This window comes from Anopheles stephensi, chromosome 3 (assembly GCF_013141755.1).
Source record: "Anopheles stephensi strain Indian chromosome 3, UCI_ANSTEP_V1.0, whole genome shotgun sequence".
Classification (NCBI taxonomy): Eukaryota; Metazoa; Arthropoda; class Insecta; order Diptera; family Culicidae; genus Anopheles; species Anopheles stephensi.
This window is the reverse complement of record NC_050203.1, coordinates 71,270,347-71,294,271: the sequence shown is the minus strand read 5'-3', so window position 1 is coordinate 71,294,271 and position 23,925 is coordinate 71,270,347. Positions and strand designations below refer to the sequence as shown.

The 23,925-nt window shown below is 42.8% G+C and overlaps 1 protein-coding gene across 15 annotated transcripts in view; it reads right to left on the bottom strand.

Annotated features, from left to right (window-relative positions):
* The window catches only part of LOC118512622 (transient receptor potential-gamma protein), an 87,835-nt gene that overhangs the window by 43,575 nt on the left and 20,335 nt on the right, over window positions 1–23,925 (bottom strand). For 8 of the 15 annotated variants that reach the window (XM_036057302.1, XM_036057311.1, XM_036057306.1 and 5 more), the window contains exon 2: window positions 9,060–9,311. The exons of 2 other annotated variants lie outside the window; for them this stretch is intronic. The gene's annotated coding sequence lies outside the window, so the exon portion shown is untranslated. Of the gene's footprint in view, window positions 1–5,302; window positions 5,325–9,059; window positions 9,318–23,925 lie in introns of those variants that run through there. 5 more of the 15 variants (XM_036057308.1, XM_036057307.1, XM_036057312.1 and 2 more) reach the window with 3 other exon arrangements.

The following is a 23,925-nucleotide window of genomic DNA, read 5'->3' as shown; positions in this document are numbered from 1 at the left end:
CCCACCCCGCACCCCAGGCTTCTGTCGTTTCTCAGAAAATGGCAACCGATGTAATGCGAAAGCTTTATTAAGGTGTGAAAACAATCACAAAGTCACATCTTGTGAACCTGAGTAGACAGGGTTGCATAACTTCAGGCGCCTGTTTTGTTTGGCCGAAACGCGCTTTCAGCCTAGAGTTATGCAAAGCCGCGTAACAAAATCTTTTCATTTTCGCTATTTTTAGCCAACTTCATTAGCATTGTCTCCCGAACTGACCGAAAAAGCTCATTAAAACTTTAAACATCACAAATTCATCGTTTTATTACCCAATAACACCACCAATTGAATTACAATCTTGCTGCGGGTGGAAGAAAGCAACTGCCAACAAACAAAACAATTCCGGCAGAGAGCTTTCAGTCCGAGCGGAACAATGTGAAAGACTGCGCCATCGCATGATTCCAAAGGGACGCAAAAAACAACGCTCCAGATGAACTGCTCCAACAGACCCAATTAAAGTTGGAAACAAGAGCTCGTACTCGTTTCTTGAGCTCCGTCTTGAGGTCCGGCGAACTGACCTACGGGAAAGTATTGCGCCCCGGTAGCGCAAGGAAAAGGCAAGAAAACAAACTAATAATGAGAAAGAAAACAACTTCCCGTAACCCAAGAGAAGAAGCGCCGGGAAAAGGATTTCCTGTGCAGTGAAACTTTTCTTCAAGACTTTCCTTCTTGCACTATCTTCGCTGGGGATTTACACTCACTCCAATTTTCCAGTTTCATTTTTTGTCCCCCTCCTTTATTTCGTTCTATTTTCATCTCATCGCTCCCGATTGGTTTCAAGATATTTGATGCGCTGAACGATGATTTATGCCTTAATTGGGGGGGTCTTTGCCATGGTCTGAAAAGCAATTTATCAAAGCACTTCCCGGCAGCTTCAATTTTCCAAACCCGCATTCGGGATGCTGTGTTACACATTACATTAACGCATAAGAACGCGATACGTGTATGTATGTGTGTGTGGTTGAGAGACACTTTATGTGTGATCATCAACCCCGCTGATGACACGACCGTGTGAGGGTAATGAACTTTGCCAGACACTTTTTTGCGTGTTCGAATTGCTGCGGTGGCGGTGGAAATTCGGAAGTGATTGGAATTTCAATTAGTGATTGTGCAGTAATCGGTGGGAGGGGGGGGGAATGGGGTTTCATAAGGGGGGAACGAGGGAAATTCGTGAAAATGCTATTTACCAAATGGGAATCGTGCTTTCGACGTGCTTAAGTGATGCGGTTTTCGAGCATCAGCAGAGATCAATAAATTAATTGTGGTTAGATTGTTGCTAACCGTTCGAATGATGAGAGCACTGAAAGGACGTCACCATTGGAATTGAATTGTATTTCAGCATTCAAAATCAGTTAATTGAATGTATTATTTACCAACAACCAATCCTAAAGCATTTCTAGAGCGGCTCAGAGAAAATGAGAAGCTTATTTATTTATTTTCAATTATGACGGCTTGACGCCGTATGGTCAGAAAATGAGAAGCTATCGAGAAATAAAATAAACATGAGGAAAAATCTTTGCGGACGGTGTTAATTTAAAAAAAAAACAAAAAACCAAGCCGAGAAAATTAAAAAAGCCAACAAAAAAAAGAAAAACAAGCAAAAAAATAAAAAGCAGTAAAAACAAGCAAAAGCAGAAGAATAAGCAAAAGAAGAAGAAGATAAAATGCATTCAATTAAACCAGTAAGTATCATGTAGAGGAATGACGATAGTTTGTTTAAACACAAAAATAAATATAAAATTGAAACCATCAAAAACATAATTTTTATAAGCAATGAAGTAAAAACCTCATCTGATTTTCAATCATAAATTAACAGTAGTAAAAGACCAAAATAAAAAACAAAAAAAAATCGTGACGGCTCCACAATTCTCTTGTTAACGCCTAACGGTATGCAATGTACGAAACATCCCAAACGCTATTGAAGAAAGAAGCCGTTTAAGGTCATTTTTTAATGCAATGCAATCCAGAAAGATCCAAAATATGAGTAAAAGTAAAATATGCGAAGGGAAGAATCGTCTTACCGACAATGTGTTTCATCATCTAACTCGTTAAATGAATTTCAAAGCCCGTGATCGACTCTGTAACTATTAATCGATTGCAATCAAGGCCAAAAGATCACACTAGAACAAGACAACTCTCAACCTATTCTATTACGAAGTCCTATTTTAATTGAATCTGTCTGTGTTGTTCTGACTTTTCTGTCTGTGTTGGATGTCAATTCGGTACGAAACACGTAACAAACGGTTGCTACAAGATACAAGATTAATCAATTCCTTGTGGCTACCGAAACTTTGTGAAGCTTCAGATAAAGATAACAACCTCCCGTAACCCATCAATCCCTCCGGATAACAACTCCCCACCCGTTCCCAAAACCACCGGAATGAGTGGAAATTCCTGTCGAAAATTTGAATCCGTTACGTCAACATTTTCACCACACCCCGAGCCGTACGTCCGATAAAACTTCGCTCCAAACCACTCGTGTCATCGCAAGGTTGTCTTTGGGCAGAGCGTGTGTCACCGCATTTCTTAAACCACTCCAACTGAAGCGGACGCCTCCGAGGGAAGAAAACTTTGCCAGCGTTAGTGAGGTGTAAAAACTTGGGACTCTCTTTAACCATCTCGTTCCCATTCACACTTCCCGAGACCTACATCTAACGGGCAGGGTGAGTAAAGTTTTGCCTCCTTCTGAAGCTGTTTTTTACACCCAATCTAGCCGTGCCTTTCACGACCACACACTTATCATCCGGGAGAAAGCGGGTTGTGGTGACAAAAAATAAAAGTGAATGCGGTCCTGGTGACATCGGAATTGCTCGGTTGGTCACTTTTAAAAGGGTGGATGACAAAAGTTTGTGTTTTTCCTACCACACTTTGCTGCATCGAACCAACGAAAAACTGTAACACCAACGAGGAAACTAACCTCGGATATAATTCGTTTTTTTTCTCGCTCTCTCTCTCTCTCTTCACTGTTTTCCTTTCCACGGAGCAACGCAAAAAGTGAGATAAAATTTAACATAATTTTCTGCATGACACATCCCTCAACCACACTGTACGGTTGGGTTGGGCAACTAAAAGCAAAAATGCATCCTTCTCGTGAAGCATCGTTGCATCGCTCAAAAAACGGCGATTGCCAGGCGATGGAAGCAGAAGACGTCGCAAGACTTGAAGATGTGTCCTTCCGTGCCTTCATTTTCTGTCACTTTCAATGACGCTTAATTACTTATGCAAACAAAATCCTTTCCAGCAGATTGGAACGAGGTTTTTCTTGCCGTTCTCACCACACAGTTCCGTACGGAACGATACGGTTAAGGTTTTCCCGAGCGCGATATGCCTGCCACATTCTGACCGTTGAAGTTCGCAACAGAGACAGGAAGACAGAGCAAACGATGTCTTTGCTCCTCATTCTCGGTGGTGTTTGGGTCGCTAGGAAAAGTTCATTTACGCCCAAACGCCTTGCCGAAATTTGTCTTCAAAGCTTTAAAACTCACGGCACGGTTTTGGTAGGGCGCATCGGGTCGGATCGAGGAATTTCCCAAATAACTTCCCTCCGGAAGGGGCTGGTATGGTAAGCTCTTGCAAGACTTCGGTAGCATAAGCGCACTAGATGGTTGTTATGGTTACTATTACAGCTGCGGCTTGGCGAAAGGACCTTACTTATTGAGCGATAAATTTGTCTCGAGGCTTTGCAGAATTTTACAAGGAAGGTGTGTTGCTTTCGGTGTCTAATTTTTTGAATTTGTCCTTAGGAATTACAGTAGTACAAATTATAGAGACGTTAAAATCGGAACGAAAGTACGTCCTTAGTGAAGAGGGTAAAAAATCCAGTTATTTATTATACAAGGTTCTGAGTGCGTTGCTGAGGTATTGAAATGGACGCTTTTAGAGAACGGACAGAGTTAAGTCATAATTGTTAGTGTTTTAAGTGTTCAATAAATCAACGACATAGTCCCTAAAGGCTCAATTTGAAAGAGAAATACAATCCAAGAAAAAAAACCTTTCCAACACTATCCTATCTTGTTATGAAAATTGCAAGAATTTAAGCGCTGTTTGAAAAATACATTTTTTAAGGAACAAACAGTTTTAATAGCTGTAAATTCTACGTAATCCAAGGTTGATACTTTTTACAATTTATTTGGATCTAATTAGTATCGTTACGTTAGAAATTTATCAATCATTTTGTGAAAAACTTCCGACAAGTCCTTCGTCGAGACAGACTTTTCGACTTTCGTCGCTAAACATTCCTCCCCTCATTTCCCGTGAAATATGCCTTGAACACCGTTTTCGCTAGAAGATTGCCTAACTTTAGGCGCCTTTATCAAAATCCTTTAAAGATTGCATACTTTTAGGCGCCGAGAATAAAATAAACATCAAGGAACAGTTTTTTCAGCTTAATCTATCTTACAATCGCATTTTTAAACTAAAATCATGCTAAAAAACTGCTCGTTTTTCTTTTTTAATTGCAAAAAAAAACAAATTTGCCGTTCGATTACACACGTCAATCATTGCCTCACGCGAGCCCGAACAAATATCCCATCTGCCAAACCATCCACATCTCAGCTGTAAAAATCTACCCCAAGGGTCGCTTTAATTTATTGCTTTCTGTTTCGTTTTTACCCAGCAGAAGCCTTCCACCTTCAAAACCTAGCCAGCCTTAGTACTAGAGCCCGGACGCGTAATCAGACCGGAATTGATAATCAACCATGTTGCCTCGTAACGCTGTGCGTAACGTGCGTCTATATCGTTGTTTTTTCCTCACTCGGCCAGCCTGCACGATATTGTAGGTTGCAACAGCGCTTCCCCCAAAAGCAAAAAAAAACTCCCAAAACGCCAATTTCGAAAAGTGTGCAAACAAGATAATTAATCTTATTTCCAATTTGCGTTACGTTACGCGCAGACTTTGGCAGTGCGCGAGCGAGAAAACAACACCGAAATGAAGAATAATTTCAATGAAGCTGTTAAAAATATCACGAAACGTATATAGGTTCAACATTAGTGGAAGTGAGACGGCAACCGTATAGCGATGCGTCCGGTGCGTGAATTCCAACGTCGTAAATCTTAATTGTCGTAATGACAGCTAACAGTTACAATGGAGAAAATAGAAAGGAAAGATATGGTAATTTGGCTTCATTCGTTTGCGATTTGGTGTGTAACGCTGGGAGCGATTCGACCCCGTAGTCCGTTAATTCCATCGCCAAAAAAAAGGCGAGATTCTCTTCGGAAAATGACTTCCATTTAGCACTAACTGACCGACGTACACACAAACACACACCTTAAGCTGCTGGTGCTCTTGCTGTTCCTTATTTTCAGCCAGATAAACGGACGATGAACCAGCACCTTTCAAGCTTTCTAGAGCGAGAGGGTGAGAGAGAGAGCTTAGAATAGAATACAAAAACAGTACGCAGCGGTCGCTACTTAATGCTTCTGTCCGCTAATCATGTTGCCTTCTTCTTGCACACGCATACGAGAAGCCAATGACGCACCCTCGTGCTGGAACCGAAACCAAAAACCCCCACACAAAAACGATCCCAAAATCAAATCTCATTCTCAACCTCCTACGCCCAACAATGACTTTACCGGGGCGGAGGGAGCGAACCGAAAAAAGAAATCTAATTCCACTCTCATAATGTTTTATCGCTTCATTTCGCCCTGCCGAATCTCGGCTCGTGTCCGCAGCACACGAGATTTAGCATGAGAAAACGAATGCGTCGTCTTGCCACACAAGATAAGCGTTCGGGCAGCATAATCTTCAGCGCGCAACGTTTCACACGAGTGAAGTTGAAGGTGCCGACCAACCATCCGTTTCGGATAATCTACGGCCAGACGCCTTATATTAATTGAATTTTTCCAACATTCACCGCCCGTTTAAAGGGAATTGTGAAACACACGAGACTCAATGATAACGTTGTGCTAGATCGTTCTGGCCAACATTCGGCGAAGCCACATATTCCCCGATCGAAATGGAAATGCAATGGTTCTTTGTTGTCTCCGGCGTACTTAGCCCCGATGGTGGCCTGCTAACGACAGATAGGTCAGCCCCGGTTACGCTCTTACACGGACATGAACCCACCGAGCACGAGATGTTTTATGCGTCTCGTCTTCGTGCTTGTTTTTTTTCTTCGCTTTATTTTTTTGCGAACAGCAGATGAAAAACGTGAATGAAATTGCACCGAATGGCACCGAAAGATGCTGTGTGAATTATCTGTAAAAAAAAACTCACCATTGAAGAAACTAAACCTGGGTCAGTTTCCTCGTCGCTTTTTTCGTCGAAGGGAGCATCAAAATGCATCGAACAAACTTGTACGACACCATTTGGACAATTGTGGGCATGCACTTCAGCGGACGAATGTTGAGAGGAGAATAAAAAAAAGACACCACGCTCAGTGACAAGTTTGCGATACTGCTGCCTGGAATGTGAAATAGAGCTGTCACAGGACTGTCGCGATCGTTTTTGTGCCACACTGATGGAACGCGCATCGCTTTCGCTCCACTTTTTTGGAGGAGCAGTCTGTTCGTTCGTGGCTTGTTATTGGTAGTGGCATGCAGCGTAAAATCACGTTCGATTCAACCGCTGGCGCTTGGAGCGTTAGTGTGCATATTTATTTTCTCCCAAATACATCTGCTTCAATCGGATTGCACACTGGATTTATGGACGAGTTTGATGTGCTGGTACGATTAGCTATGAGTAACGCTAATGACATAGTTTTCATAGTTGACATAGTAACGCTAATGGATGTAAATCAAAAAATGGTGGCAAATCTTGATTAACGTATCCCGACACAAAACTATGGGTTTTTTTTAGTGCGAACTTTATCTCAGACGCCTGAATGTATGCAAACGAGTCTTTTACATCTTTGTACAACCGAGTAAGACTGAGAAAGGCTTACATTTTACGAATAAAAACTCGTTAATTCAACGAAATTTTTAAAAGAAATAATTTAAACACTTTCTTATAAGTTTCGCCTGTTCAAACTGTTATTGCTATGTGCCTGTTGAAAATTATTGATAATTGCATACATTCAGGCTTTACCATTTATCGCACTCAAATCCCATTACTTCTTCATAGGTACGCCTAAAAGTATGCAACCAACTACTTAAGCTTGCCGAAATCCCAAATTGTTCTCAAACTGTTTCTCTGCAAATCTAATTTATTGTCTTAACAATTATAATTCTTTTACAACTAAAAGCAACTTTTCAAATAATGAAAAGCCTATCAAAATACCGTTATAAGGATTTGGCAGCAGGATTTGGCCCTAAGACTTCTCAACAAAGCCAATCACAATCAAGATCAGTGTATTAACAGCACCCAGGACAGGTAATTAATCAACGCGTGAGGCGCGTTGATGCCCCAGATACCTTACGCATGAACATGATTGAATTGAACGTTAAGCCAAACGCTAGCAGTAAGCTCCACTTCCAAGTATCTTTCCGTCCTTTAAACACCGAGCAAATGGAAATCCTATTCACCGAACGAGCTTAAGTAACGAAAACCCCATACACTAATTACACATCGCCAGCATGCCGAGTTGGAATTAGTAAAGGTGCCGGCACATTGCACAACCATTCCCCGAATGCGCTGCTCGTCTTGTAAGTACAAAATTTTCAATTATAATCCTCCCATCCATCATGATCCGAGCATGTGCTGTAAAACGGTCACAGCTTGAGCCCTTTTTTGACTCGTTCTAATTCACATCACAATGTACCCACGATCACCAGCCACCGCTGTCGGCTGGAATAGAAAGGCCAGAGGGGAGGAAGCCGAAAACATTTCTCTAACAACCACCATCCTGCCGCCGCAAAAACATCCTTAACGAACTTTGTAGCTTGGCGTTCCGAGGGTTTAGAGTGAAAGTCTAAAAGCTCAAACAACTAACAAGAGGATTCCCCCGCTCTGTTTGCATTATCAAACCCATCAGCAGCATCTTTTCATTTAGAACAGTGAGGAGAAAAGAAGATCCTTTTTGCTAGTTGCCGGATGCAAGTGGTACGCTTTCAAAATGCAATTCATTACATAACACTTGCAAAAGTGTTCCCCTTCTCCGGTCTTCCAAGTCCTCCAGCGGGTCCGCCAAACGGTTTTACCAAATGCCATTCGGGTGCTTAGTACGTGTTGTTAGACGGTTTTCGTACTGAGTAGTTGGGGGTACAAGGTGTGCAGGCACGCGGAACCGGGCTAAAGCTGGCAGGTATTATTCGAGTTTAAACACTTAAACATTGCCACAAGGTTCACACTTGCGTGCACACACACACATGGTCGATTTGCGAACGGTTTATGGACCAAAGGCACCCAGAGAGCACCCAGAGCGATATCGCAGGACTCTGAGGTGTTGGTACTAGCGCTATACCTTCTCGATGTTACGAAACGCCCGTAGTGTGGATTGACATTTCCCCACCGAGCTTTCTCGACCTGTCAAAATTGATCCCTTCCTGTGAGCCAATGCACAATAATAAGCTCGGGGGAAGCAAGTTTGCTTTGTGTGCTTACAAGTGAATGTTGCTGTGTGCTGCTCTCCCGAACACAGTAGCAACTGCGTTGCTAGGGAAAGGTGAACCATAAGAGCACAGGTAGCAGTTGCCTACATTATTGCTACAATGCCCGGGCTATCTCAAGGGTACAAACACTGGGAAACGGCTCTGAAATGCCACCCACGGGAACAACGGCATCTTCAATGGTAAACACTGTCAGTGTCCCGTCCGAAAGGCCCCTGTTTGGCTGCAATATTGTTCGATGTCCCCCTTCAAAAACCCCCCGGCACACGGTCCCTGTTCAGTGGTGCTCCGACAGGTGCGCTCTCGCTGCAACACGACGGACATCCCCAGAGTTGTTAACAATTGAATTACTACCTCGTACACGGTGGTCGGACAGTGTAAGCCACCCGGACTTTTCCCGGCCGCCCGAGCACTCATATCTTCACCGGCAAGCAAGGTGTCAAATGGAGCTTCACGGTAGGATATTGTTAAAGCCGGGCTTCTGCTGCCCGCATGCAAGGCAGGAAAGATACTTGGACGATTGCCCACGGGACACTTACCTTAACCTTACGTCCACGGCGTGCCGCTATGGACCGAGACTGGCGCCGTATCGCCTCCAGTAGTGCGCCTGCTGTGACACGCTTTCAGCACACGAAAAACAGCATCCACTCGTCAGCTGACAGCTCGCCGTTATCCACCGCTGTTCTAACGATCGCTGCTACACAAACACATAGGAGTCAAACACACACACACATACATACACTGTACTCTTGTGGAACAAGTCCAAACGAATCTCACTTTCTGCTAACCACCTGCAACTAGCGATTTTTTGGGGTTTGGATTTTGGAACTCGCTTCAAACCATCACCTTGCGTAACCTTCTGTCACCGCAAACGTGAGCGGCGGGATATAAGTATCGGATTAACTGCGTCGAATGATGAATTTCCACCTCTTTATGCGTGGTATGGTGATTTGCGTACGGATTATTCTTCACTAGCTTCTGATATTCTCAAATCAACACCAGCTGGGGAAAAGTGCTGGAAGTGAAAGTGACTTTTTTCGGCCCGAGGATTACTTAACCTTGAACTTTTAACCTTGCAGCGAGGAAGAAATCGTAAGCTGATTGGACGTTAATCTGCTTACTGGCGCAGAAAGGGATTCGCGAGACAAATTTCGTACCTATGAGACAGGGCTTACACGATGCTGTGCTATGATACGGTGCGAAAGCCTCTGCGTATCCACCGAACTCGTTAACGCGCATGAAAGAAAAACACGTGTGTGGCTGAGAGTAGGATTTGAATTCTTAAGCTGTCTACCATCGGCATAACGCAAGAAAAAAAATATGACAGCTTGCTGTGACAAGGATTTGTGAGGATGCGTTGCTCAAAACAAACAATCGCAAAAAGGCAAACTGTTGAAAAGCTGACAAGATAGCTGTGTTGAGTTGCCTGTGAGCGTTCGGGGTGAGAATGTACAATTAATTCAATTTTCACAAAAGCTCAAGAATTTTTTTTTTAATTTTCGTCGTTTTCCACGATCAATGTATTCTTTAAAAGACACAAAAAGACCTTTTGGATTAGATTTTTCGATTTTACTGTAAATGTCCTCTCAACGGCTCATTCGAACGCCTGAAGGTATGCAAGTCGTTTTTCAAACACATCGTACACTAGAATTGCATACTAAAAGGCGCAATTTGACTAAGAAGAGCTGTAACGATTTTTGTAAAGTGATTTGAAGATTATTTCCTGATTCTTCTTCTTCTTCTTCTTCTGTGGCACTACAACCTCGAGAGGTCTCGACCTGCCATTTCTGGCTTTCTGTGACTTAATTTTACCCGTAGAAAAGTAGTCAGCCTTTCGTACGGGGAGGCGGTCTGGATGGGATTTGAACCCCGGCCCTGCCGTGTGAAGACCGGCGCCGCTGTCGCCTCGGACCGCCCCATTTCCTGATTCTTACTTATACTTAAAGCAAGTGAGCGTTAAACAAAGCTTTTTTAAAGTAAAAACCACAACGATGTCAACGGACAACCACAGCAAAAAATAAAAGCTATTCTTTTCTGATTTCTTAACGATTCCCGTAACAATGTTGATAAACCTCATTAGGACTTGCTCTCCCTAAAGAGAGGGAGCGTAAAAATGACTATAAAAAGCACTTGCTTAAATTAATCAACGTAAGAAATTAAATTTTCGATTCGCTCCTCAAATTGTCACTTTCGCTTTGATGTGTCGCCCCTTAGTCTCCTTTTCCCCCCCGAGCCTTTCATGTTTCAACCCGAGAGCAAGAGATCAACTTTTGCTCATCTACCAACATCTGATTTCCTAAGTCCACCAACATCATTTCCACAGGGATGTTTGCGGGACGCTGTCTTCCGATTCCATGGCTCAGTAAATCCAATTTGGTGCAAAAATTTTCAACAACATTCCTTTCAAGTCTTTTTTCCCGGCCTTTCCTTTTCGTCTGCCTCGGCACTGACCGACACCCCACACCCATTATTCAATCATAAACTCATTTCAACGATGTTTTATGAATGGTTTTGCCGTCTTGTTTTGCACCGATTGCGAGCTTTCATATTTTTTTCTTCCCCGTACCGGTACATGATAAGGATGCCATTGGATCTTCTCATTGGATATTCATTTTTCATCACCATGATAATGAATCTCTCGTCACCGATAGCAGCAACAAGGCACAGCTGCTGACGAACAATTCATTGCCGGTGTGACGTATTTCTACCGAACGCTAAAATTTAATACAAATCACACTTTGTTTATGCTCTGACGAACGAAAACTGTACATGGATGTAGCGAAACGTTTCTTTCTTTCCTGACCGAAACAGAATGTTTGTATCCCACGTGATACATTGTTTCCATATTTTCACACACGACCCAGCTCGACCCTGCAACAGCTCCGAGTGTGCCAACACGCTTGAGGATGGACCTGCAATGAGAAAAACACAGAGAAAAGGAAACAGACACACACATTAGGAGCTGAATGGATGGGAAAACAACAACACAACAATTAGAACAATAGAATGGTACGCACTGCCCCCTTCAGTTTCTCGGAACTCTCGCTCTTGCCCGCTCTCGGCAACAAATGATTCCCCAAACAACAATGGCAAAATAATGTGCAAAACGTCGTTCCCGCTAAACAACACTTTTCTGCCGTTTTGCTGCTCGTTAGTGATCCTTTGTGTGAGCAAATGTTGTTGCCTTTTTTTTGCTTTCTTTCCCCGGTTTTGCTTCATATTCCGGTCTTTGTTTTTGCTAGTGTAGTAGCACCCCAGATTTGCAGCCCACTGTTTGCAGCGTTCGCTGTATTATCAGTCGGCTTCTTGTTTGTTTGTGTGTAACATTTGTGTGATATATCGTTTATAACCGCCAGATGATACAAAACAGGTCCTCAAAAAAAAAGTTTCGTAACGATTGCTTTAAGGATAACTATTTCGGTTTTTACGGTTTGGGTTTGTTGCTAAAAGTAATGCACGAATGGAAGGTTTTTTTTGATACAGTGAGCATATTTCTCTAATGAACGCGGATGGTATGGGACAGCTGTCAGAATAAACTTGTTAAGTAAAAATAAATATCTTGATTGTGCCCTAATAACCTCATTGAACCGCATAGCATTAATTTTATTTCATCATTTTTAAAAGCTTATTGCAAGGTTTACATTTTCATGAAAGGTAAACATTACATCTATCAAAAATAAGTACTCTTAAGCACGCCATATTTTTTAAGTTTACAATAAAAAAGGAACTTCTTCTTCTTCTTCTTTCTTGGCCCAACGACCTCTTAGCCATTTCTGGCTTACTAGACTTATTGTTGCCGTAAAGTTGGTTAGTCAGCAGCCCTCACTATGCGAGAGCGATCCGGATGGGATTTGAACCCCGGTAGTCCTGCCGTGTGGAGCACCAGCACCGCTGTCGAATGTCCCACCAGGCCCACCCCTTAAAACTAGATTGCAAAACAAAATACAATTCACATCGGTACGGAGATATTTCCTTCTCCAAACCATAAATTTTTAAAATCGTAAGCATTTGTTTGTGAATATCACACAAAAATACAAATCAATCAGTGTAAAATTAAGTTAAGTAAACAACAAAGGTTCAGCTACCTCTCGCTGATTATCAAAAATCAAGCTTTCAAACTCCCATTCTCCCTGGAACTTCTTCTTTCTAACAAATTTTCACCAGTCCGTTTTTTCTCTCACCTTTAAAAAAAACTTTCCAACCATTTATTAGGCCTGTTAGAGACGTGTGCCAACAATCTTATCAAAAAACCCCCTCGCAAAGCTCGTCAAACCTCCCCCCCCCCCCCTACTCCATGATGATGCCACTGCTTGTTAAGTTTTGGGCTCAACGAGCTTAATGGCCAATCAGAACACACCGCACAGAAGATGATGATGGTGGTGTCTTTAACACCACGGTACAAAACAACCAGATTATTTTATTCCACCACCGCTACTGCTGCTGCTCTGCTGCCTTACGAAACCCGTATTAAACTTTTCCCAAGCCCCGTCTCCAACCTTCGTATCGTTTATCTGTGGCCACAAATTGCTCCGGTGAGTGACGTTAGCTAAAACACAGCGTGCCACCCATCATCATTAGCCGCGCTCTCGGTGGGCCACTTTTGAGCCATCGCCTCGGCGATAACGCTCCCAGTAATCGAGCGTTTCTTTGTAGCTCGAGCAGTCGTGGTTCTCGCTGTCTCGAAAAAGTGGCCGACAATTGGCATGCTTGATAACCTTTTGGTTTGCTAACGTTATTTGTGGTCATTCGCGAAAATTGTTCCAAGAAAGATAGAACATCCCATAATTCGAATGTAACGACGGCTACCGAAAGGGTCACTGACACTTGGGCGGACACTTTATCCATTCTTCAGGTGGCCTTGCTTCGCGCGAAAAACTTTTCCATTTCCCTCTCCAATGCTAGTCCGCTTCCGGGAAGAACAGCTCTCTCTTTCTCTCTCCCACTCTCTCTCACTCTCGCTTTCTACTTGACAGCTTACGCTTGTCAAAAACATGACCCGTCATAATGTTTGCCGAATTTTGACACTTTACGACGACCTTTTCGCCTCTTGTTTGTTTGTCGGTTTTCTTGTTCAGCCCGAATCACTCAAGCTCATCAAAAAATAATACATTACTTCATCTTCACTCGATAAACCCAGCACGTTTGCATCGGAACACGGGTGTAACCGCTTCGGTTTGAATGCACACACGGCAAATGAATAAAAAACAATCTTTTTGCAGTAACGTGCCGCATCCGCAAACTGAGTAAACCTGCTCGGTTCTAAAAATATTGTATCATCAGTACCCACGTACTACGCGCCATCTTTTTCCGCCTTCAAAGCGGATTCTGCCGACGATGGAGAGCGAGATGGAGACCCCGGATGATAAATTAATCATCGAGCGCCCGTGCATTATGCGCCGAGTGGGATAAAAGCAAAGCGGTGTCCGCTTTACCGCTCGCTGTTAATTATGGCCACGGATGTACATATGCAGGAAGGTTGGATTGGTTGGGCAGCTTCAGATCTGCGTTGCAAATTTTCCGGTCGGAGCTGCATTATTGTACCAGGTCCGTTAGGGCGATCTGTGTACATATTGGGGTTCGATTGAAGTGGGAATGCATTTGTCGGACGGAAAGCTTTGAAAGGGATGTTTGGCGATTAGTTAATTACTTGTCAAAATATAAATAGATTATTCAAGTTCTTGAGTGTTACATATAAGCGATTTTACATCATTTTTGGTAATAATTTACATTTAGTTGATATCAAAGCCCTTATAGGTTATACTAATTGGACATCAGACGGCAGAGGACTTACCAGCAAGATTAAATTTAATTTTAGTTAAAATAATGTTAAAACTCACTGCATGCAAATAAGTGCGCAAACCAACTCTTGATTATTTTTCAACAAACCAGAAATTATATCCCCTTTCCCAAACAACACCTGCTTCAATCTAAACCGAATTTCCGCCATTCGGTTTTTGGGGCTTCGATATCCCGGCAACCAACTATTTCCTTTCTAAAACTATTCCGCCCGGAAAAGCAAACTTTCCACCTGTAAAACCCACTACTCCAGCCCCTCAACCATTCCGAAATTTGCTCCCAGGTTTGTTACGACATGCTTGCCCCATTTCAATGAACCATCGGTTTGCCAAGGATGCTTTGCTCCTAATTACACGGCTAATCCTGTAAAAGCTCCTGGAAACCCGATGGCATGCATAATTCCACCCGGGATACTATCCCGGGGCCCGTCTGGGGAGTTGCGAAACAAAATTCAAAACCCCTCCCCCTTGCGACCGTCAGCCCTCCAAAGCGTCCGAATAATTTGTTATTCAGGTTACATCGGGTCACGGGGAAAAGCTGTCTGCCGATAAACCATGCCGATGACGACCTTCAGGATTGGTTAGCCACGAGTTCCGGACGCCGGTAGTGCTCTCCGAAACTCTCCGGGGTGTATCGCCCCCCCCTGTAGCCCTACAAAAGCGTACACGGAACTTTACGGTTTTACAGGTACATTCTTCTGGGCTGCCCGTCGTCGTCCTGCACACACGGCGAGAGGAAGGAATGTTTCTTGTGTGCGCCACCAGAACCACCACTATATCCCTACAGACAACCGGACGTCGAACGTGCAGCGGAAGACTAAAATTATGCCACCGGGAAATGAGCTTCGATGGTTCGTGTCTTTTCGTGGCTTCTTCGCAGCTGCTTCCACCACTGCCCGGATATCTGGCGGTTTGGTTCATAATGGTCATGGGTTTAAATTATGCATGTTTATGGTGTCTTCAATCGTGTGCCTCTTCGCTGCTGATACTAAGCGCTCCTATAAGCCACCTTCTCGTTGGGTTGTAGATTTTTTTTTCTTCAAACTAGTCGATTTCTCAATTTTCCCACTGATTTAGCTACTCTCCGGGTCGGTGCTTGCGAAGTAACTCGTCGTGGAAAGTTATTACAACTTTCCAAGTTTTCTTCCTTCACGAATCCAGTCACCGCCAGAATGTGTCAAACTTTACCTCGTTTTGTGTTTTTCAAGTTGCCATTCGCATAATGAAGACAATTTACAACACTGAACTTGCTGGAGTTGGAGTCGCAAAAAACACAGCAGGTATAATTCTTTGAATCAGGGTCAGGCAATTGCTTGCTTTCAGTGAGATGGCGTGCTTCTTACTTTGTTAGTACTTTGAAGCACTTAAAATTGTGTTTACCTTCTCGGTACGGCATCGAAATTTTATGTTACGAAACGTATTGATTCTACGAATACACCTGTTCAAAGGTGGTGCTTATTAGAACATTTGAAAAATACCGAATAAAAATTTGTACCTTTGGTTGTGTTGTGATTAGTTTCGAAGGACGGAGATTTCATATTGATTGTAAAGTATCTTTGACATATTAAAAGCTGTAAATGTGCTTTGAATATTGGACAGTAATTTTTACAATTCAGATCCAAACCGTATTAGCCTACATGCTTTCAATCCGCCTTGAGGGTTGCGCCTAAAAGTATGCAATTTGTTACACATGTCCGATTTACATTTTGAATACAATAAGCTACGATAATTTCTGTTACCCGATTGTCAAGAAGAAATTGCTGCAACTAAATTGAGCCTTTATCGTATCTTTTGTGCAACCATATTTGATAACCACTTTCACATAATTAATTACAATAGCTTTAAAATATTAACAGGCTCTCTCCTTAACCATCCAATTTTGATGAGCCATTTGTCATTTGTCTAGGAAAGTATGCTAATTGTTCTATTTTTAAGTAAATAACTTCATAATTATGTGTTAGAATAATAACCATGACCTATTCATTATCACATTCATTGTGCAAAACTTTAAAGTCAATAAATCTATTTAAAACAGTCCTCGATTTTTTCATCCCTAAAGATAGACTATGCTTGACCCTTCACCATACCATCTTACGAACAAAATAAACGATAATGTTGCGAAGTAGCAAGTTGTTCATCCCTGCCTCCAAACAACGTTTCGCTAGCTACTGTAAAACCACCATTCATCGCCCGCATTACTTCTTATCCACTTAGTTATCTGGATTCGGCTTACAAAACATGGAACTTTCAACCATTGCAAAAGGTAATCGAACGCGAACGATATCCAAGCTATTCACAACTCCATAACAGCCACGACTGAACGTTGGATTTTTGCCCCAACGAAAGGAATTTTATAGTACCAGTAACGCAACAAAAAAAAGGAAAGACGAAAGACAACACTCCAGAAACTTTCTCCCTCGGTGTGCTCCACTTTTGCTTGAGCTGCCGTGAGCTCATTAAAGTTTTTCCCTTTTCCCCTAATGGTGAAATCATCGTTCGAGCTGAAACTCCGCCATGGATACGCAAAAGCTTTAGTTAAGCTTCCGTCGGGTGGAAAATTGAAAATTATCATTAACACCCCCACCGCATCATCGATCCTGATTGCGTTCCAGTGGCGGACTATCGAGCGGGCTACTACTACTAGCTACGGAGCGACAACGTTTGATAAGAAGTCTGTCTTTCCAAGCAATGGTGGAATGAACCTAAAGCCAAAGTTATCGAAATAGACAACCGCTCGCAGACAGGGCAACTATCGACACGATCCACTGGAATGTGTTAATTAATATTGTAATCGAAAATTAAATTTATGAAATCATTTCAAGACCTTCTTTTCCCGTTCCGTACTTCAAACGATACGAAACACGGGTCTTACTTGGGTTGGTTCCCTCTGTGTTGGGAAAATGTTTGTTGGGACATGCGGTTTAGTAGCTATCAATTGAATAGCCATCATGATGGAGATGGTGTCCCATGAGGTTTCGTTTCCCATTAAAATTGTCTCAATTGGATGTTGATGGAGCTGCTGCCAGGAGGTTGCGTTTGTGGTAGTACGAAGACAAAATGGAGCAAAATTGAATAGATCTTGTTAAACAAGTGTTTTACGGCTTTGGCGTTTACACTCAACTGCTGGTGCTTTCACTCGTAGTTAGTAGATTTTTTTTTTACTGCAGCTCATCTCAAACCCTCAAGCCTTAATGACATCTCAAACCGAGACCGAAACTCATTTACTCAACACTTGTGTCTTGCAGACGAAGATAACCCAATGTTGCGTAGCAACACAGAGATGTAAGAAACACTCCAACCGATTGACAACCGATTGATACGCACCGGATCGTCCTCCCGATCCCGTATCAAATTGCACCTGACGATGTTGCTAATCTTGGTAACATTTTTCACCACCTCTTCTCGGAAGTACGCCATCTTATCGAAACGATTCCTTCGTGATAATATATGAAGATTCCCTTACCTTCAAGACCCAACGATACAACCATTTATTGCCTCGTAAATGCTCCGGCGACTAGCGGCACTAAAATTTATGCTACGCTTCGCGCCACACTTCACTGGATCTAGCCGGAGGCAAGACGTGAAAAGACCGCCCGGAGAACTTACAACCGCCTATTACAGGGGATGATCACACAATAGGTGTACTAAAAGCGCAGGACAGAATGTGCGAGGGTATGGTTGAAAAATTGTAACATTATTCTATTTATACATATTCCGCTTGCCTGCGCGTTTTCTGACCACCATATCGTTCGAGATTCTAGGAACCAGATGATCTTTCTCGCTAGTGTTAGGCATTCTGTCGAGGAAAGCAGGTAAAATAAAAACGAGTCAGAGGCACTTTCACAAACAGGAAAATCTACTTGACTTAATTTATAGACAAATAAACATGCCGGGTGCACCTGTCTCAACCTGCCTCAACAGAGTGAGGTGGACAGTGCACATTGGGCTTTCGAAGGAAAGGACCTCTGATACAGATCATATACTTCAATGTGAAAATTTCACAAATTGTAGACAAAATTTGTTTTTTTATTTATTAAGTATGACGGTCCGACGCTGTATTTTCGTCAGACAAAAATTGTATTCATTGATAAATGGAGCTGTCCATTTTTTTCCCTAGAAAACCCTAAGTTTTACCCAACATTCATTGCAACACTGCCCACTGTGTGCAAAGTGGTATCATTCCAGTCCCTACTTGTAACTTCAACACGGGACGTAAAATGCAAAACCTGTGGCTATGAGCCGACTCCGTCTGTCCAGCGTCCTCCGATACGTGGAAGATGGGAGATAATTTGTTTAGTATAGCTTTTTTATACCCCACCCGGCCCGGTCCAAAGTCTATTTTGAAAAATAAGAGGGAGTGTTTTTTTCCACTCATTTCTCACCGTTCCTAGATTTATATCGCTTCCGATGAACCACAGGACCCTTCAAGTGAATCTAAACACCCCGGAAGCTAGTTCTCTTGTTTGGACTTGAAACTGAAGTTGGTGGAAACATTTATTTTACGCTCCAGTGACCCATCAAATTGGGACAAATTTGGTTGAATGTTTGCAGCAGGATGTGTAGCTCTACCAACATAATTCGAATGGAGATCTTTACACAAACATTGCCCACTCGTGTTATTAAAGTCGTGTTTGTACAGTGGAAATTGTGTTTACCCACAGACAAGTCTTTGTAGTGATCGGCTAAGTGAATTAATGTTGTTCGCTGCTGTGTACGGAGGAAACGGATCCCTTTTTTCGTGGGGACACTTGAGCCAGTGGGTAGTTTCCTTGTTTGCTAAAGGTTGTCCTCTACCTGATTAATGTCCCAATCGGGCAAGCCTCTCAACTGTCTAGCTTACCAGAGCAAATACTACCCAGCTCCATTAAATTGGCAATATGATCTTAAATATTTCGGCCCCTGTGCTCAAGCACATTCCTTGGCAGTAACCTCCCGGCAAAAGAAACGAGAGGAAAAATGGATGATAATCCATTTCGGCACTTCTAAACGGCCTCACTAAAGATAGATGAATCCCTTAGCTGAAGGTAAAATAGCTACCAATTACACGTTACTCAGAAGCAACAACAAAAAAAACCAGGCGAAGTCTTATCGCTTCGGCGCGATAAAACATCCTCCCCGATGGCTATCCTCCGAAAATGATTTTTGTGCTTCTTTCGATGAAAGCTTCCTGCCCCTCGTTTTCGGTTGTATGCCCAATTTGCACCGTTGAGAGGTTTTTTTTAAGCTCAAACTTCACTCCCCCGAAAAAAATGTTGAGGGATGGAAACCCTCTTCTTGTGGCTACTGAAGCCCCGCAGATTTTTTTTATAAGCATCTGGTTGTGTTTGTTGTTATTCTGTAAACTTCAGACCATTTGGGAAAGAAGTAACAACAACGCGAAACCCTTACTGACCATAGACCACAATAAAGTAAACCCGCGATCTCACGCAAAAAAAAACTAGCAGCCAAAAACCCCCTCAAGGGTCCAATTGTGCGGTGTGAGTGAAGAAAAATGAAATTTTTATCCCTCAGATTTCGATCGTCCATCGTGGAGATTTGGTGTTTTATCGCGCCCCGTGTCAGTCTCTTTCAGCCACGTTGTTTTGCCCATTAACGCGTCGCTTTATCCGGCTTTCGGTTGCTCATTTTCAAGTAAAACCGAAATTATTTTTTTCTTCCATCTCTTCTCGCTAAAGGCAACACATAACCTCAGCATGCTTAGTGTCGGATTTTAAAGAGCGTGGCTAAAAAAATGACATTAAAGCTGTCAAAATGACGACATTGCTGGACTGTAAATAACAGCAAAGCCATGTTTTTTTTTGTATCGGTATTTTAAAGCTCAACCACCAGCAAAAAAACAAAGCTTCTTTAATGCTCTGTTCTCAAGTCTGTGACTGTGACCCGGCAGGAAACAGCCACCTTCCGGCCATCTACCTGGGAAAACCATTACATCCCATCACACGCTCGTGGGAACTAGAACAGCTAGAACGATGAAGATGACATGAACACACGGGTGAAGCACCAGGCCAACCCCACCGTACCGTCATACAGACGTACGACCTTCCTTCCTTCCAGTGCCTAGTAGGCAACAAAATGGGAGCAAAGCTACTTCCGCTTGGCTTCACGAGCCAGGAAGAGATTGTTGTGGCAGTGGCGTTTATCCCCCCTTCTTTTTCACTCTCCATACAATGCTCTGACCACCGGATAAAGCACTCGGGCAAGTTCGCTATACAACAACAACCCCCCCAGCCGGATCTCGGCCAGTAAGGTAGAGTTTTAAATTGGAAAAGTTAGCAAACCGTAAGCGGTCGGCCATAAAACCTTCAGGCGTGCAGTCAACCGAGGCGAGCTTTTACTTCGGATAAATAGTATATCACACCGACCAAGCAACGTTAATATCATCGGTTTTTTAAGCCATTTTATTGACGTTTAAATATGGCGCCACACTTGCTGTCAGTTGAGTTTTTTCCCTTCTATTTTTTCCTGAAGGAACGATATGACGAATCTCACACACGACTCAGTCCAAAACGGAATCAATTATGCGCTGCGTTTATTACGTGTGGTCTTCGGCCGGAAGCTGTCACCACGGTGAGAACGGATGGGGCGAAAGACAGAAAAGGAAAAGAAGAATTCTTTTTTACGCTGAAAGACGTAAGAGTTTCTTTCCGTTAAAAGCCCCCAGCGGGCAGACGAATGAAACGAATGGAGCGAGCCATTTATTTCTGCTTTTTGCTACTCGGTGCGGAAAACACGCCTACGGCCAATTGAAACCACACACACACACACTGAACCCTTGAAAGCGAGAGTAGTGAGCGAGGATGTATAAAAGCCAGCGCCAGCCTGACAATGGGACTTCTTTACTGGAGAAGCCCTTCCACGAACCAGGCAACCACAACCAGTTTCGGTCGGTGTGTTCTAATCCCGTTTCATTCATCTCTGGCTCAGGTCCTGCCACACGTTCCCGATTCATCTAAATTCGACCGTCGGGGGAAACACAGAAAGAAGAGTTTTGACTGTTGTGGTTTTAATGTCAGTCGGGTGCGGTAGGCAACGTCTTCATGCGACACGTCAATGGTAAAAAGCTCAAAAGTGAAGCATTGTTAGGGTAAGAAGAAAGGCTTCATCAATGCTTTCAATGAGTGTTCTGAGGACTGAAGTCTGCAGTGAAGGACGTTCCGCCGGCGAAAGCTTTTACCGTGCGACGGGCTGCATGTGTGTGCATCCTGAATTGCTCCAGACGATAGCGTTCGAATAGCGTTCGATTACACCGGCCTAGGGAGGTGAAATCCACCGAGGCCGATGATGGTTTCGCTGCACGGTTCCACAGACGACGGTTGGCTTTAATTGTGTTTAATAGGATGTGGCGGCTGGTGACAGCACGAAACAATGAGCTGCTAATGAAAGTGTCGATCGATGTGCGAAAGCGCTTGGCTTATCAAAGAAGCATGTGGAAAGGACGTCCTTCATTGCTTCGATTCGGTGCTTTAAATTAGCTTGCTTGTTTCCGCATAGCTAACTTTTAAAGTATTGAATTGAGCTATTTGCTTTACGTTTATATTGAATTGTAAAGGGGATATGAAAACGAAGATGCTAGGTACCTTAAATTTTAACCTAATTTAGCATACAAATCAACATAACCTCTTCTATCATTTTATTCTATTCTATTCAGGTCTCCATCAATTCACGTTGTATTTTTCTCATTTTAATACAAAACATAGTAAACACACATAACATTTTAATGTGCTCAGATATTCAATTGATATTCTTCATTGTACTTGAGACCCAAAGCAAACAAGGAAAAATGTTTGAAAAATTAAAAAAGCTGAAAGCCACCAGGCGACTCCATCAGTCCAACGGGTGAAAATTTCGTTTGCCATGTTTTAGTCAATTTAAAGTAAATTTTCACATGAAATAATTGTGTTTCAACACTATTCGCTCTTGCTATCATAGTTTCGTTTCACACGTAAAAATACCCAAAATACTATGACAATTACATATCTTATTACAAACAATTCTATAAACTACCAGGCGGCTCCATCGAAATTATTAAACTTTTTTTTTCGATTTTACAATTTCTACACTGCTTTAATTCAGATCATAGAGTACGTTTAAAAAACCGCTCCCATAATGACGACCAACAACCACATTTTAACCACGAGTTTACAATCCATTCGACCTTTCATCACCTCTTCACTGTAAAAGCAAACTACTTTCGCTCGCAGTTTATTTTTCTTCACACCCATACAACCGGTTAACCGTACGAGATTCATCATTTACAACCGGCTGTATACGTTATTAAAATTTCCTGTGGCATAAAACTGCTTCCACCTTGACAGACTTACGGCTTCGTGATCGCAGTCGCGGTGGTTTAACTGTTTATTTTAATTTGTTTTTTTACTTCTGCAGCCACCACCAATACTACTGATCGATCACCCGTAATCGATTTCCATCATCGCCGGTCGTCGATCGTGCCAAAACAAGACGCCGAGGCGAACAACATACACAGAAAAGCCGATTCCAATTTTCTTTCACCGCCAGTTGGAGGAAACTCTTACCGATTGATGAAGCCGTACCCATCCATACACGATACCAATACCTATTCGCACTGATCGTACGGAATCGTGTGCTGAAAAATTCATGCACTTCCGTCGATCACGTAGACAAGCTCCCATTTTGCCGTCCCATCCCCGCCTGCTTACCACATTTTCTTTTCATCTTTCGCGCCAATAGCAGCATCCCCCTTCAAGGTTAGTGATTGCAATTTTGTGTGTTTTTTCCCCTTCTCATTGCTCTCTCTCTCTTTCGCAGAACACGAGTTTTTGGAGGCCACACTAAACTACGTACACCCCCCAACGTAGTGGGGTTCGTGTTCTCATCGATAATGTTTACGTTACAACGTGCTGCACACATACACACCAGCACACACATCACGTTCGAGAGCGTCGTACGTATGGAACATAGCAGTAAAAATAACAATAACCATGATGAAAGTAAACAAATTGTGCCTCACCCTACCTACAACCTTTCCCCCGTCTCCGTGTTGTGTTTTCTGCCCCTAAATGTGGCTTGTGTGCCCTTTTAACATTCCCATTTAGCTGTTGGCCCTAGCGTTCTTCGCAAGCAGCTTTATGCTTTTGCATCGATTCACGCGCACTTTCGTCTCGATTATTTGATGTCCGACGCGTGGATAAGTTGTTTATGGATGTTTTCATCGTCTCCTCAGTCAGCGCACGTCCAAATATGATGGCAGAAAAAGGGGGTGCACGTGTTGGTTGACTTTGTGAATCGGAGATGGCAGGGTTGTAAAACTCCTGAACGAGTTAGTGATTACGATCAACAACAAAATATCATTGACATTTGAAGCAGTGTGCAGTACTGTTTAAACAAATAGTTATTAAAATTTAACTAAAATATTACTATGATTTTAAAGCACAAGCTCACAACAGATGTTTGACAGCCCTGCATCTGGTCAAATTTTGTCAACGTTTGTCATATTTTTATCTCCTCACGTACACATACGTAATGTGTATGCGTGTTTACTTTCATACTCACTCTCGGGCCGTACATTCAGACCGGCCGGAACATGATCGTTTCGTGTCCCCATTTAGGTCATCTTGAAACATCTCACTGT